This window comes from Tachyglossus aculeatus, chromosome 21 (genome assembly GCF_015852505.1).
Source record: "Tachyglossus aculeatus isolate mTacAcu1 chromosome 21, mTacAcu1.pri, whole genome shotgun sequence".
Lineage (NCBI taxonomy): Eukaryota > Metazoa > Chordata > Mammalia > Monotremata > Tachyglossidae > Tachyglossus > Tachyglossus aculeatus.
In genome coordinates this window covers 5,695,440-5,709,796 of record NC_052086.1, presented here as the reverse complement: position 1 = coordinate 5,709,796, position 14,357 = coordinate 5,695,440, and positions in this window count along the sequence as shown.

Genomic DNA, 14,357 nt, shown 5'->3' with positions numbered 1-14,357 from the left:
TTCATTCATTCAGTCGTATTTATTGAGCGCTTACTGTGTGCAGAGCACTGTACTAAGCGCTTGGGAAGTACAAGTCGGCAACATATAGAGACGGTCCCTACACAACAACGGTCTCGCAGTGTAGAAGGGGGAGACAGACGACAAAACAAAACGTGGACAGGTGTCAAGTCGTCAGAACAAATAGAATTAAAGCTAGATGCACATCATTAACAAAATAAATAGAATAGTAAATCTGTACAAGTAAAATACATAGAGTAATAAATCTGTACAAATATATATACAGGTGCTGTGGGGAGGGGAAGGAGGTAGGGCGGGGGGATGGGGAGGAGGAGAGGAAAAAGGGGGCTCAGTCTGGGAAGACCTCCTGGAGGAGGTGAGCTCTCAGTAGGGCTTTATCATTTATAAGGAAGCAACGTGGTCTCATAGGAAGAGCACAGGCCTGGGAGTCAGAGGACCTGGGTTCTAATCTCGGTTCCCCCTGTTGGCTGCTGTGTGACCATGGGCAAGTCACTTCACTTCTCTGGCCTCAGTTACTTTATCTGTAAAATGGGGGTGAAGGCAGTGAGCTCCTTGTGGGGCATGGATTATGTCTGATCTGATTACCTCGAATGTACCCTGGTGCTTAGTACTATCAATCAGTTGTATTTCTGTGCAGAGCACTGTACTAAGTGTTTGGGAGAGGACAATGCAAGACCATTAGAAGACACATTCCCTGCCCATAACAAGCGTACAGTCTAGAGGGGGAGAAACAGACTTTAATATGAGGAAATAATTCGTGATATGTAATTTAATGATATGTACCTAAGCGTTGTAGGGTTGGGGTGAACATCACGCGTCCAGAGGTCACAGATCCAAGTGCATAGGTGACCCAGAAGGGAGGCCTCTTGGAGGAGATGTGACCTCAATAAGGCTTTGAAGGTGGAGAGAGTGGTGGTCTGGCATTTAAGGAGGGAGTTCCAGACTAGGGGGAGGACATGGGAAAGGGATTGGCAGCGAGACGGACGAGATCGGGTCCCAGCGAGGAAGCTGGAACTAGAGGAGCAGAGTGTGCGGGCTGGGCCGGAATAGGAGAATCAGTGGTAGGAGGGGTGAGCTGAGTGACTGCTTTAAAGACGAGGATAAGGAGTTTCTGTCTGATGTGGAGGTGGATGGCCAACCACTGGAGGGTCTTGAGGAGTGGGGAGACATGCACTGAATGTTTTTGTCGGTGAATGATGCGTGCAGCAGAGTGAAATATGGACTGAATGGGAGAGAGACAGGAGGCCAGGAGCTCAGCAAGGAGGCAGAAACAGTAGACAAGCTGGGCTAGGATAAGTGCTTGGATGGGCACGGGAGCAGTTTGGATGGAGTACAGCACTTGGCACATAGTAAAGCGCTTAACAGATGTCTTTTAAAAAAAAGTAAGTGCTCAGTAAATAGCCCTGATTTATTGGGAGAATGTGGCAGAAGCATGCCCTCTGCTCCCTGCCCTCAAGGAGTTTCCAGTCAAATGGATGTGCATTTATGATGTGCAGTTAGCTTTAATTCTGTTTTTTCTGACGACTTGACACCTATCCACATGTTTTGTTTTGTTATGTGTCTCCCCGTTCTAGACTGTGAGCCCGTTGTTGGGTAGGGACCGTCTCTATATGTCGCCAACTTGTACTTTCCCAAGCACGTAGTCCAGTGCTCTGCACACAGCAAGCGCTCAATAAATACGATTGAATGAATGAATGAATGAATGAGGGGGCTGGCGGACAGAACATTATTAACAGATAGTGGTGTAGAAAGGCAGCAGGAACGGCACATTAATCTCACAGTAATTGAGAGGCAGCTGTATATTCAAGTCTCCCTTTTAAGAAGCAGTGTTGCTTATGGGATAGAGCCTGGGCCCGGGAGTCAGAGGACCTGGGTTTCAAACCCGACTCTGCCACTTGTCTGCTGTGTGACCTTGGGTGAGTGACTTCACTTCTCTGGGCCTCAGTTCCCTCATCTGCAGAATGGGGATTCAATACCTGTTGTCCTTCCTACTTAGACTGTGGGCCCTATTTGGGAGCTGATGATCTTATGTTTCCCCAGCACTTAGTACAGTGGTTGGCATATAGTAAGCGCTTACCAAATACTGTTGTTATCATTATTATTACTATTATTATTATTATTATTATTATTTCTATTATTATTCCTAGAAGCAGCATGGCATGGTGGATTGACCACAGGTCATGGGTTCTAATCCCAATTCTGCCTCTTGCCTGCTCTGTGACCTTAGGCAAGTCATTTCACTTCTCCTCGCCTCAGTTCCCTCATCTGTAAAATAGAGATTACGAAAGCAAGCAGCACGTAGGGCAGGGACTGTGCCCCACCCAATTTGCTCGTATCCACCCCAGCGCTTAGTACAGTGCCTGACACATGGTAAGCGCCTAACAAATACTGTTATTAGTAGTAGTGATGCAGCGCTCAGCATATAGTAAGCGCTTACAAATACCACAGTCATTATTACCATTCCCAGCTGTACCCAGGCAGCTGGGTTGGACGTGGGCACGGAGGCTGGCCCTACCGCACCCCCTATCCGGCCTCCCAGAGCAGACCCCCAAAATTCACCCCCGGCAGCCGACATGGGTGGACCAGTAGTGTTCCTGGCAGCCAGTCTCCTGGACGGGGACCAAGAGCTCTTGTCTCAGAGCTAACAAGAGCTCACAGCAGACGGTACCATCTGTGCCCATCTGATGCCAGCCTCACAATCTGCCCCCTCCCCCACAGGTCGTTTCTGAGAGGGGCGGAGGGGGAGCGACAGGATCTCTGGAATCAAGGAGCTAGAGGGGCACTCTGGATCCAGCCTCGGGTGGGGGCTCTTCTGAATAAAAAGGGGATTGTTCTTTTTCCCGACAATAAGGTTTCGAGGCTGGTGGCCCAGACACAAGAATCGCTCAGTCCACTGTCTAATGGGATTTGTTGAGCGCCTGGAGAGTGAGCCGAACCCAGCTGAGCGCTTGGGAGAGTGTGGGAGGAAACAAATTCTCCGTCCTCAACCGGCTGACTATCTGATGGGGTAGAGTGACAAGCAGAATGTCCACAAATCTTGAGAGCAACATGAAGAAGGATTCAACACCTAGTAATAATAATAATAATGGCATTTATTGAGCACTTACTATGTGCAAAGCACTGTTCTAAGCACTGGGGACGGTACAAGCCGATCAGGCTCACAGTCTTAATCCCCATTTTACAGATGAGGTAGCTGAGGCCCAGAGAATAATAATAATAATGATGATGATGGCATTTGTTGAGCGCTTACTATGTGCAAAGCACTGTTCTAAGCGCTGGGGGGGGAAACAAGGTGATCAGGTTGTCTTACGTGGGGCTCCCAGTCTTCATCCCCATTTTACAGATGAGGTAGCTGAGGCCCAGAGAAGTTAAGTGACTTGCCCAAAGTCACACAGCTGACAAGTGGCGGAGCTGCGATTTGAACCCACGACCTCTGACTCCAAAGCCCGTGCTCTTTTCCACTGAGCCACGCTGCTTCTCTAGTAGGAGTAGGAGTAGCAATCCTGGTCATGGTAATAATAATAATAATGATAATGGTTTTCGTTAAGCGCTTACTTTGTACCAAACACTGTATTAGGCACTGGGGTATTCTACATCCTATAGTGGGGGTCTGGGGAAGAAGATTAAAGTGGGTCTGGGCCTGTTTTGGGGTTCCCTCTGTGGGGGAGCAGGGAGAGGAGTTCCCCAGGACTTCCCAGGAGCCAACTCTCCGCCCAACTCTCTGCCCAACAACTCTCTGCTGTTGCTTCCCCCCGACCCGCCTCTCCACGATTTCGAACTTGGAGAGGTCGGTGTTCTGTGAATCTTTGATCGCCCCTAAGGCTGTAGATCCAAAACTCATGGCCAAGGGCAGGTCAACCACGACTGACTCATCAGATAGACCAATCTAGAGGACTGTACTGAGCGCTTGGGAGAGCACAATACTGTGGAGTTGGTAGATGTGATCTCTCCTCACAGGGAGCTTGCAGTCCACAGGAGGAGACAGACATCAGTCATCAATCAATCAGTGGTATTTTTTGAATGCCTATTGTGTGCAGGGCACTGTCCTAAGTGCTTGGGAGAGTACAATACCTCAGTGATGGTAGATGCGATCTGTGCATGCAAGGAGCTTACAGTCGACTGGGGGAGACAGACATCATCATCATCAATCGTATTTATTGAGCGCTTACTGTGTGCAGAGCACTGTACTAAGTGCTTGGGAAGTACAAGTTGGCAACATATAGAGACAGTCCCTACCCAACAGTGGGCTCACAGTCTAAAAGGGGGAGACGGAGAACAAAACCAAACATACTAACAAAATAAAATAAATAGAATAGATATGTACAAGTAAGATAAATAGAGTAACAAATATGTACAAACATATACATATATACAGGTGCTGTGGGGAAGGGAAGGAGGTAAGATGGGGGGGAATGGAGAGGGGGACGAGGGGGAAAGGTCTATCAATCAGTGGTATTTATTGAATGGTTACTGTGTACAGTGATCTGAGCACTTCAGAAAGTATAACAGAATGGGTAAACATTACACCCGCCCATATATGAGCTTACAGTCTGTTAGAAGGACAGACAATAAACTAAATGACAACCAGAGAAAGAAGCAGAGTGTAAGGATATGGACATAAGTGCTGGGGCAACTATCAAAGTGCTTATTAGTATTATTATTATTAATAATAATTGTGATATTTCTTAAGCTTTTACTATATACTAAGCACTCTTCTAAACACTGAGGTGGATACAAGCAGCATGGCTCAGTGGAAAGAACATGGGCTTGGGAGTCAGAGGTCATGGGTTCTAATCCCATCGCTGCCACCTGTCAGCTATGTGACTTTGGGCAAGTTACTTAATTTCTCTGTGCCTCGGTTACCTCATTTGTAAAATGGGGATTAAGACCGTGAGCCCCACGTGGGACAACCTGATTACCTTGTATCCACCCTCGCGCTTAGAACAGTGCTTGGCACATAGTATGTGCTTAACAAATGCCATCATTATTATTATTATTATAATTACAAGCAAATCAGGTTGGACACAAGGCCTGTCCCACATGGGGCTCACAGCCTTAATCCCCAGTTTACAGATCAATCAATCAATCAATCATATTTATTGAGCGCTTACTGTGTGCAGAGCACTGTACTAAGTGCTTGGGAAGTACAAGTTGGCAACATATAGAAACAGTCCCTACCCAACAGTGGGCTCACATTCTAGAAGCGGGAGACAGAGAACAAAACCAAACATACTAACAAAATAAAATAAAAATAAAATAAAGTAAAATAATGAGGTAACTGAGGCTCAGAGAAGTGAAGTGACTCACCCAAGGTCACCCAGCAAACATGTGGTGGAGCCGGGATTAGAACTCAGGTCCTTTCGACTCAGGGGAGTTTATTGAGCATTTTTTCTATGCATGGATCAGAGGTTAGCCATTGAAGGCTTATTGGAGGAGATGTAATTTTAGTGAGACATTGAAAATTCTGTATCTCCCTTTGGGGATGGCAAGGTGCTTGATGCCTAGAGAAAATTAAGACTCATGGTTAGGGATTGTGGTTCCATGCTTCAGTTGAACAAAAACAGCTCATTTGGAATAGAAGGACCTGGTTTCTAAGTCTGCCACTTGTCTGCTGTGTGAACTGGGGCAAGTCACTTCACTTCTCTCTTCCTCAACAACCTCATCTGTAAAGTGGAGATAAAGATTGTGAGTCCCATTTGGGACACAGACCGTGCTCAACTTGATTAGCTGGTATCAACCCCAGCGTTTTGTACAGTGCCTGGCACATAGTAAGCGCTTAACAAATACCATAAAAAATTTGGATTATTTGGAAGGAGTTCGGACCCCTCTCGTATTTGATCCCTCAGTGGCCAGTTGGAAAGAACCTGGCCCTGCGAGTCAGGGGACCTGGGTTCTAATCGTGACTCCTCCCCCCACCTGCTATGTGCAAGTCACTCAGTTTCCCTGTGCCTCAGTTTCCTCATCTGTGACGTGGCTCAGTGGAAAGAGCACGGGCTTGAGAGTTGGAGGTCATGGGTTCTAATCCTGGCTTCGCCGCTTATCACCTGTGTGACTTTTGGCAAGTCACTTATCTTCTCTGGGCCTCAGTTACCTCATTTGTAAAATGGGGATTAAGACTGTGAGCCCCAAGTGGGACAACCTGTTCACCTTGTATCCCTCCCAGAGCTTAGAACAGTGCTTTGCACATAGTAAGCGCTTAACAAATACCATCATTATTATTATTATTATTATTAAAAATAGGGATAAAGAACCTTTTTCCCCTCCCTGAGGTTGTGAGCAGAATGTGGGTGCGAGAAAGAATGTGTCCTCTCTGCCTGGGTATATTTAACCATGCTTGGCACAGAATAAGTGCATAACAAATGCCACTATTGTTATGATTATTATTTTTAGTAATAACAATGAAGAGGGGGTGAAATACCTGTTCTTACTCCCCCTCAGACTGTGGGGCAGGGACTGTGTTTGATCTTCTTGTGTTGTGTCTACCCCAGAGCTTAGTTCAGTCAGTCGTATTTATTGAGCACTTACTGTGTGCAGAGTGCCGTTCTTAGCTCTTGGGAGAGTGCAATATAATAATAGGCACATTCTCTGACCCCAATGTGCTTGCAATCTAGAGGGAGAGACAGACATTAATATAAAGAAATGACAGATCTGGACGTAAGTTCTGTGGGGCTGGGAGGTGGAGGATGAATAAAGGGAGCTAGTCAGGGTGACGGAGAAGGGAATGGGAGATAGACTGTTTGCCTGTTGTTGGGTAGGGACCGTCTCTATATGTTGCCAACTTGTATTTCCCAAGCGCTTAGTACAGTGCTGTGCACACAGTAAGCACTCAATAAATAAGATTGAATGACTGAATGAAGAGGAAAGGTGGAACTTAGTCAGGGAAGGCTCCTTGGAGGAGTTGTTCCTTCAATAAGGTTTTGAAGGAGAGGAGAGTTCAGTAAATAACGCTTAGTAAGTACTTCACAGAACCGATGTCCATATCTATAATTTATTTATTTATTTCTATTAATGTCCGTCTCCCCCTTTATACTGTAAAGAGTGTGTCTGTTATTATATTGTCTGCTCCCGAGCCCCTCTCAGGGTGTACCTGGAGAATTTCCAGTCCTCTACCAGTCTCGGCTATGGGAGCAAGAGTCAATCAGAGGCCTACCCATTCCATTCCTAGCTTGGCCAGTGGCTAGTGAGTGGCAGGCCATCTGCTACTAGTCAAAACTCCCCTGTGCTGGGCAACAGCGGCCTGAGAGAGAGTCGAGGGTGGAGACTTAATTTAATTGCACTTAAGAAGGCAATGGTAAGCCACTTCTTTTACCAAGAAGATTCAGTGACTACCCTACCAGAATGATTGCAGATGGAGGTGGGGCATTCTGGGGGAGCTGTATCCATGGGGTTGCTACGGATTGGAGACGACTTGACAGCATAAAACAAGATAAGACTCTCCCAAGTGCTTAGTACAGTTCTTTGCCCACAGTTAGAACTCAATAATTACAATTGAATGAATGAATCACAATATTCGGAGAAACAGCGTGGCGTAGTGGATAGAACACTGGCCTGGGAATCAGAAGGACTTGGGTTCTAATCCTGACCCCGGCACACATCTGCTGTGTGACCTCGGGCAAGTCACTTCACTGTTCTGGGCCTCAGTTTCCGTATCTGTAAAGTGGAGATTAAGAGTGTGAGCCCCAAGTGGGAGAGGGACTATGTCCAATGTGATTCTGTGTTGCCCTGACTGGCTTCCTTGGTTCTTCCCTCGTCCCAGCCCCAAAGCACTTATATACGTATCTGTCATTTATTTATTTCTGTTCATGTCTGTCTCCCCCCGTCTAGACAGTTATCTCGTTGCGGGCAGGGAATGTGTCCGTTTATTGTTAATTTGTCCTCTCTCAAGTGCTTAGTAATAATAATAATAATAATAATGGCATTTGTTAAGCACTTACTATGTGCAAAGCACTGTACTAAGCACTGGGGAGGATATAAGGTGATCAGGTTGTCCCACATGGGGCTCACAGTCTTAATCCCCATTTTACAGATGAGGTAACTGAGGCACAGAGAAGTTAATTGACTTGCCCAAAGTCACACAGCTGACAATTGGCGAAGCCGGGATTCAAACCCATGAGCTCAGACTCCCAAGCCTGTGCTCTTTCCACTGAGCCATGCTGCTTCTCTAGTACAGTGCCCTGCACACAGTAAGCGCTCAATAAATACGATTGAGTGAACTACTGAATAAACTTGTATCTATCCCAGCCCTTAGAACAGTACTTGGCCTACAGTTAGCGCTTAACAAGTACCATAATTATGATTTATTATCGTAATCTTCAACGATATTTGTTATATAACCTTGAGCATCACTCGGAGTGGGGATGAGGACTGTGGCCACGTGGAGCAGAGCTTTTTGCTCAGGCTAAACTCATTCATTTTCCTCTGCATTATGCATGGGACAGTTGGCCCCCTCTCCCTGGGCTACCTGCAGTATTGATCAGTGCAGATTTCACGACCTCATTGAAATGCCGACGCCTCCGTGCCGAGACTCTATCCCGGCCCGGTCAATAGCTTCTATTTTTCATCTGTCGATAGTCAGGACCTTGGTCAGAGGTCCAGGCCAGAGGAGGAGGAAGAGAAACTCACTCCCAGCTCTTCTCCGGAACCGGAGTGTTCCGTCGGGATCTGGGAAAAGCCACAACAAAAAAAGTCTGGAATTATTTTTCACTAACAGTGTCTGTTTATTGCTGCATGGTGCTCTCCCAAGTGCTTAGTACAGTGCTCTGCGCACAGTAAGCGCTCAATAAATATGATTGAATGAATGAATAATAGTTATAGTATCTGTTAAGTGGTTACTATGTGCTAAGCGCTGGGGTAAATGCAAGTTAATCAGGTTTTACACAGTCCCTGTCCCCCATGGGGCTCACATTCTTAGCCCCCATTTTCCAGATGAGGGAACTGAGGCCCAGAGAAATTAAATGACTTGCCCAAGGTCACACAGCAGGCAAGTGGAAGAGCGGGATTAGAACCCAGGTCCTTTTGGCTCCCAGGTCTGTGCTGTGTCCGCTAAGCCATGCTCCTTCTCAAACTGGCCAAAGGTCTTTAAAGAAAAGAGAAGAAAGGCTGGCTTAGGTTGTGTTGTGGGCAGGGAACATGTCTACCGACTCTTTTGTATTGGACTCACCCAAGCGCTTAGTTCAGTGTTCTGCACACAGGAAGCGCTCAATAAATCCCGCTGACTGAAGGATTGTCGATTGCTCATTTTCCCTGCCGTTCAGCAGGTGATTCCAAGAAAAATATGAGTGGACTTGGAACAGTTGTCGGCTGGGGAGACCAGAGTTCATCTTTCATTCAAGATATAGAGAAGCAGCGTGGCTCAATGGAAAGAGCACGGGCTTGGGAGTCAGGGGTCATGGGTTCAAATCCTGCTTCCGCCAATTGTCAGCTGTGTGACTTTGGGCAAGTCACTTAACTTCTCTGGGCCTCAGTTACCTCGTCTGTAAATGGGGATGAAGACTGTGAGCCCCACGTGGGACAACCTGATCACCTTGTATCCTCCCTAGTGCTTAGAACAGTGTGTTGCACATAGTAAGCACTTAACAAACGCCATTATTATTATTCAATTCTATTAAGCGCTTACTGTGTGCAGAGCACTGTACTAAGTGCTTGGGAAGTACAAATTGGCAACATATAGAGACGCTCCCTGCCCAACAACGGGCTCACCATCTAGAAACGGGAGACAGACAACAACAAGGACAGAGCACAGGCCTGGGAGCCAAAAGGATCTGGGTTCTAATCCTGGCTCCACCACACATTCGCTTTGTCACCTTAGGCAAGTCTCTTCACTGGGCCTCAGGTACCTCATCTGTCAAACAGGGATTAAGAGTGTGAGCCCCATGTGGGACAGGGACTGTGTCCGACCTGATTAACCTGTATCTATCCCAGAGCTTAGAACGGTGTTTGGCACATAATACATGCTGAACAAGTACCCACATTATTATTACTATTATTTTATTATTAAAGAAATGGAGAGGGGCGGTGGGAAGGGAGATTGCTGTCCTCGGATCAGGGAGCTTCTTCTGGGCAGTGGAAGTGCAAGATTGTCGCTCCTCAAGGGAGGGATCATCAGTGCCCAGCGCTTAGAACAGTGCTTTGCACATAGTAAGCGCTTAACAAATGCCATCATTATTATTATTATTATTATTACTGGACTCCCCCAAGGGCTTAGTACAGTGCTCTGCATACAGTGAGCTGAAAGCTCCTTGAAAACCAGGATCCTGTCTACTAATTTTATTGGAGCCTACTGAATGCTTAAAACAGCACTGTGCACACAGTAGATGGTAAGCTGTGTGGTGACATAGATTGGGTCTGTTGATCCTTACATCTACCCCCCATCACTTAGTCCAGTGCCCGGCACCAACTACGCGCTTAACAAATACCATGAAAAAAACGATAAGCAGACTCACTCCTTGTCCCATGTAGGGTTCCCTGTCTAAGCGCGGAGGGACAACGGAGTGTCAGCCCCCATTTTACAGTTGAGGAAACTGAGGCTTAGAGAGACTAAGTAACTTACCCAGGGCCCAGCAGCAGGCCAGGGGAAGAGTGGGATTAGAACTCAGATCAATCAATCAATTGTATTTATTGAGTGCTTACTGTGTGCAGAGCACTGTACTAAGCGCTAGGGAAGTACAAGTTGGCAACATATAGAGTCCCTACCCAACAGTGGGCTCACAGTCTAAAAGATCATGTCTGTTGTGTGACCTTGGGCAAGTCACTTCACTTCTCTGAGCCTCAGTTACCTCATCTGTAAAATGGGGATTAAAGACTGTGAGCCCCACGTGGGACAACCTGATCACCTTGTATCCCTCCCAGCGTTTAAAACAGTGCTTCGCACATAGTAAGCATTATTATTATCTTATTGGCTCCCTGGCCTAAAATGAACTAAAATTGATTTTTCTCCACACACAAACCCATCCAGAGACAATTGGCAGGGGCGTGCCTGCCCTTTGGATGGTGATGGGGGCAGCATGCCCACTGGCGAACTGGGGTTCACGCGACCACTGGAGGGGTGGGTATGTACACGCAGGCTTGGGAGTCAGAGGATGTGGCTCTGCCGCAGGTCTGCTCTGTGACCTAGGGCCATTCTCTTCACTTCTCTGAGTGAAGAGAAGCAGTGTGGCCTAGTGGATAGAACAACAGCCTGGGAGCCAGAAGGTCAGGGGTTCTAATCCCGCCTCTGCCACATGTCTCCTGTGTGACCTTGGGCAAGTCACTGAAGTTCTTAGGGAAGCAGCGTGGCTCAGTAGAAATCAATCAATCAATCAATCGTATTTATGGAGCACTTTGTGCAGAGCACTGTACTAAGCGCTTGGGAAGTACAAGTTGATAAAGCGCACAGGCTTGGGAGTCAGAGTTCATGGGTTCAAATCCCAGCTCTGTGTGCAACCTGATTTGCTTGTATCCACCCCAGTGCCTAGAACAGTGCCTGGCACGTAGTAAGCACTTAACAAATACCGTTATTATTATTATTATTGTTACTATTATTATTCTCTGTGCCTCAGTTACCTCCTCTGTAAAATGGGGATTAAGATCGTGAGCCCCATGTGGGACAGGGACTGATTAGTGTGTCTCTACCCCAGCACTTAGAACAGTGCTTGACACACAGTAAGCGCTTAACAAATACCATTATTATTATTATTATTATTATTGTGATTGTAAGCCCCACTTAGAATGCGAGCCCATGAGAGAGAAGAACTGCATCTAATTCCCACCTGCGTGTTCTCCTCCAGCCTTCAGTATAGTGATCCACAGGGAGTAGGCCCTTGGGAAATACTATTGTTACTACTGCTACTAGTCAGACGGCCTGAATCCTCTGGGGCATTTCCACCACGTAGATGTGATCCCACTCAATAAATACGATTGAATGAAGAGGCATTTTACCAAGATGAAAAGCAACTTCTCCCTCTCTGAGAGAGGGCACTGAAGGATCTGCCTTCCAATCCCGACTCCACCACATGGCGACTGTGTGATCTTGGGCAATTCGCCTCATTTCTCTTGGCTGCAGTTCCCTCATCTATAAACTGGGGATGAAGATCTGTGAGCAGGGACTGGGCCCAACCTGATTTGCTTGTACCCACCCCAGCGCTTAGTACAGTGTCTGGAATGCAGTAAGCTCCTAACAAGTACTACAGTTTTTATCACTATCCTCACTAGGGGATGACAGTGGACAGGCAGATTGGAGGCTTCCTTGGCCTGTTACCGTTCTCTGGTTCATTTGAACACCCCTTTTCAGCTCTAGTGTTCACTGAGCACCCACTAATACTAATAATAATGATACCATAATAACAGGAGTATAAAATAGATGTCAGCTTTTTGAAGTCAAAGATCAAGTTTACCAACTCCATTATACCATGCTCTGCCAAGCGCTCAGTCCAGTGCTCTGCACGCAGTAGCATTCAATAAATACAATTGATGGATCGATAATAATAACATGGTACTTGTTAAGCTCTTACTATGGGCCAAGCACTGTGCTAAGTGCTGTGGTAGTTGCAGTCAGATCGGGCACAGTCTCCATCCCAAACAGGGTGATAGAAAATTAGAGGTGGCTTTGTCTTCCAGGAGCTTACAGTCTAATGGGAGAGACAGGTAAACAGGCAGCTCTGTAAATCAATCAATCAATCAATCATTCGGTGGTATTTACTGACCACTTACTATGTGCAGAGCAGTGAACCGAGAACTCGGGAGTGTACAAAACAACAGAATTAGGAAAGACGTTCCTTGCCCATAACAAACTTTACATCCAGAATTGCTCACTAGATCAGCCCTGGCTGTAGAACAGGCAGTTACTGAGAAGCTTCTTTTGACCTTGAGGCTGGGGAGATATACGGTGACTCATTCCCAGATGGAAATTCAAATGCAAATTCGAACGGTAGAGAAAGACTTCACTGTCTAATATTGATTCCCACGCAATAATTTGGCCATACACGGGCAGATATCGCCAAGCTGTTGCAAAAACGCTGAGGAAGAGGATGGGAGAACGGAGTGTGTGCTAGACCTCATCAAGTTTGCCGGGGAGGCTTTAAGCCAGCCCATCCGGCCTGAATTTTGATGTTCCTGATCCCGGTGGGGAAGCCTTGATTTGAGCTCCTCCATCTTTCTGGTCACTAAAGTCCACTCTGTTAGTATGGTTAGTGCAGTTCCCCCTCTGCTTTGGGGGGTAGAAGCCCAGACCTGCCCCCTGACAACAGCAGCGAGTTTCCAGTCAGGGCTAAAAAGATGTAAAATGGTGGCCTTCCGGCCTGCTTCAAAGTCTACCCTTCCCAGTCCCTGCCCTTAAAAGTCCCTATCAATCAATCAATCAATCAATCATTTAGTCAATTTTTTTGAGTGCTTACTATGTGCATGGCACTGCACTAAGTGCTTGGGAGAGGGGACAAGGTGATTGAGGGCTTCAAAGCCGAAGGTGAGGACTTTCTGTTTGATGTGGAGGTGGATGGGCAACCACTGGAGGTTCTCGAGGAGTGGGGAAATGTGGACTGAATGTTTTTGTAGAAAAATGATCCGGGCAGCAGAGCAAAGTATGGTCTAGAGTGGGGAGAGACAGGAGGCAGGGAGGACAGCAAGGAGGCTGATACAGTTATCAAGGCAGGATAGGATAAGTGCTTGGATTAATGTGGTAGCAGTTTGGATAGAGAGGAGGGGATCGATTTTAGCAGCGTTGTGAAGGTTGAACCGACAAGATTTTAGGGGTAGATTGACTATGTGTGTTGAATGAGAAGGAGGATTCAAGCCAGGTTACGGGCTTGTGAGACAGGAAGGATGGTCGTGCTGCAGTGCTGTCTGCAGTGATGGGAAAGTCAGGGGGAGGACAGGATTTGGGTGGAATGATAAGGAGCTCTCTTTTGGACACGTTAAATTTGAGGTGATGACAGGACATCCAAGTAGAGATGTCCTGAAGGCAGGAGGAAATGCGAGACTGCAGAGAGGTAGGGAGGTCAGGGCTGGAGGTGGAGATTTCAGAATCATGTGCATAGAGGGGGCAGTTGAAGCAATGGGAGCAAATAAGTTCTCCAAGCGAAAGATCAGATCAAAAGATCAGAGGTCTCTCTGGGGGAACAGTACAGATTTGCGGGGAGGAAGTGTGCGGGAGAGAAGGTTGTGGGTAGATAGAGGGATTTTAGAGTTGATAGAGATTGCACAGTGACTAGAGAGGATGAGATCAAGTGTGTGTCCAAGTTGGTGAGAGGGAGAGCTAGGGTGGAGCCGAACGTAGGTGTAGTGGAGGAGTAATAGAAAGTGGATAAAATAATAATAATAATAATAATAATGGCATTTATTAAGCGCTTACTATGTGCAAAGCACTG